The sequence below is a fragment of the Capricornis sumatraensis genome, chromosome 2, assembly GCF_032405125.1.
Source record: "Capricornis sumatraensis isolate serow.1 chromosome 2, serow.2, whole genome shotgun sequence".
In the NCBI taxonomy this organism is placed as follows: Eukaryota; Metazoa; Chordata; class Mammalia; order Artiodactyla; family Bovidae; genus Capricornis; species Capricornis sumatraensis.
The window spans coordinates 123,414,840-123,417,750 of NC_091070.1; the positions used below are offsets into that span (position 1 = coordinate 123,414,840).

The 2,911-nt window shown below is 45.0% G+C and overlaps 1 pseudogene; it reads left to right on the forward strand.

Moving 5' to 3' along the window:
- Window positions 1-1,688: 1,688 nt before the first annotated feature.
- LOC138071656 (ferritin light chain pseudogene) lies at window positions 1,689-2,216 on the forward strand (annotated as a pseudogene).
- The last annotated feature ends 695 nt before the right edge of the window (window positions 2,217-2,911 follow it).

A 2,911-nucleotide genomic window follows, 5' to 3' on the forward strand; every position in this document is an offset into this window, starting at 1 on the left:
CCTGGAATGGAAATAATGCAATTATCTGAACTAAAGACAATTTAACAAAATTAAAAAAAAAAAAAAATGAAGCCAGGAAAAGAAAATTTATCTTTTATGCCACATGTCTTTTACCTAGCAATGGAATGTGGATCTTTCATAAAGATTAAAGATACTTAAAGACTGAATAGAAGGTGATGTTTTCAATGCAATGAGCAGTTGCTAATACATGCTGGGTGCAAAACATTGTACTGAAACTGGGGACACGACAATGAGTGAGGCTCTGTCCCTGTTCTAAAGGAGCATGCTGTCTAGATAGTGGAAAAGACAGACAGGCATACAAGTAACCACAACATAAGCCATCATGTGACAAATGAAGCCAGCAAGTATCACAGGCATTTTGAGGTGTCTGCCCAACACATTCCCTCCATTCTTGGCCGGTGACTCCTGGACTACCCACTCAAATCTTCGGCACTTTGTTTATAACATGCATCCAGTGCTCCCAGCCAATAAGATTCTCTCTCCCGGAAATGTAAAATTAGGGCTCTCAGAAGCTAGTTGATCTGTGAGCTATTGAATTGAGAGGATTGCCCTGAAAAGAAAAGTAATGATATCAGCCTAGTCAGAGAGGTAGGGATGGGAGTCCATTTGGCCTGAGAGAGAAAGAGAAGATCCCTGGTTGTCAGCTTAGGAAACCGTAGTTTTAGCTCTAATGGCGGCTTCCTCAATTTAAGTTCTTTAAATGTTCCTGATTCTACATCACTCCCCTCCCTCCCACTGCATGTGTGCTCAGTCATGTCCAACTCTTCAAGACCATAGGGACTATGGCCCGCTAGACTCCTCTGTCTGTGGGACATGGGATTCTCCAGGTAAGAATACTGCAGTGGGTTGTCATGCGCTCCTCCAGAAGATCTTCCTGACCCAGGGATGGAACCCAGTCTCCTGTGTCCCTTGCATTCCAGGCAGATTCTTTACTGTGAGCCACAGGGAAGGCCCTCTCCCTCCTCCTAAAATAGTGTTAATGAGTTCATTTTTCTTGCACCTAATAGAGGGATTGTGAAGCTCAGTAGTTTGGTTCAATCCTGCTCAGTTGCCAAGCGCTGTACTAGTTCCAGATGTTCATCAAATAAATTGAACTCACAGGACTTTGAGGCCTAGTAGGGATTCTGATGGGGGAAAAAGTACAGTGTGTCGTACTATAAAGGAAGTGCTAAAAGACTCTGAGAGGGGAACAGCATTGATTTCTTCAGGGGAATTTTGGGAAGATTTCACCAAGGATGCGGCATATGATCTAAACTTTGAGTGGGATTTTAGTGGATTTGGTGGGATAATGCATTTCAAGCAGAGGAAACGGTACTACACTTCACTGCCTCTCTAATTTTCAACCAGACTTCAGAATGACAAGCTGGTTTGCTCCCTATGATCCATGGGCCACATCCAGCCCGTTGCATTTTTGTACAGTACAGCCTGCAATCTAAGGATAACTTTTGCATTTTAAAATACTGTCTGGGAAGTGCGCTGGGCAGCCCCGCGGATCTGTCTCGTGCTTCAACAGTGCTTGGACGGAACAGACCCAGGGACGCCCCTTGCTCCAGCCTCCGACTACCCTCCAACCTTTTCTTCAGTCGCAACCTCCGGAGTCAGCCACTCAGCTGTCCGCGATCACCGGGGCCAGCCACCATTTTTTAACTCATTATTACCGACCAATCATGAGCTCCCAGATTCGTCAGAATTATTCTACCGAGGTGGAGGCCGCCGTCAACCGCCTGGTTAACATGCAACTGCGGGCCTCCTACACCTACCTCTCTCTGGGCTTCTATTTCCACCGCGACGATGTGGCCCTGGAGGGTGTGGGTCACTTTTTTTGAGAATTGGCCAAGGAGAAGCGCGAGGGCGCGGAGCGTCTCTTGAAACTGCAAAACCAGAGTGGCGGCCGCGCCCTCTTCCTGGACGTGCAGAAGCCATCTCAAGATGAGGGGGGTAAAACCCAGGACGCTATGGAAGCCGCCTTTCTCGTAGAGAAGAACCTGAATCAAGCCCTGTTGGATCTGCATGGCCTGGCTTCTGCCGGCAGAGACCCCCACATCTGTGACTTCCTGGAGAACCACTTCCTAGATGAGGAAGTGAAACTCATCAAGAAGACGGGTGACCACCTGACCAACCTCTGCAGGCTGGCTGGTCCCCAGGCTTGGTTGGGCGAGTATCTCTTCAAAAGGCTTACCCTCAAGCACGACTAGGAGCTTCTGGAGACCAGTGGCCATTGAAGAACCCACCTAACATCAGGGCTGCCTGAAGCCCCTCTCTGCAGCCACTAGGCAGCTTTTTAACACCCTGGAGCCCTCTCTCAAGCCTTGGACCAAATGGAAACAATAAAGCTTTTTGCAGCAAAAAATAATAATAATAATAATAATGTCTGGAAAAAATCAAAAGAAGAGTAATCGTTCATGACATGTGAAAATAACATGAAATTCAAATTCTATTCTCCGTTAATAAAGTTTTATTGGAAAACAGCCACCCTTATTCCTCCACATATTGTGTACATTTGTTTTCACACTGCAACCTTGGAGTTAACTAGTTGCAACAGAAACTACATGGCCTAAAAAGTCTAAACTATTTCTATCTGACCCTTTGCAGAAAAAGGCTGTGGACCCATGCCTTATACTTTAGCCTCCAAAGGTTTCCTTTGAACATTTGGGATGTGAAGTTGCAACCTTCAGAGAGGTTACATCAGATATCCATTTATAGACAAAATGGTGTATTAATATGTACTTTGTAGGGTTGTTTTGAAAATCATCATAATACTCGTTAAGTGAAAAAGAGACGTGGAATTATTTATGTATTTTGGACCCCATATTATATACAGACACAGATATAAAGACATTGATATAGACAGAAAAAAACCTGAAGAAATAAGCAAAGAGCTATAGGTAGT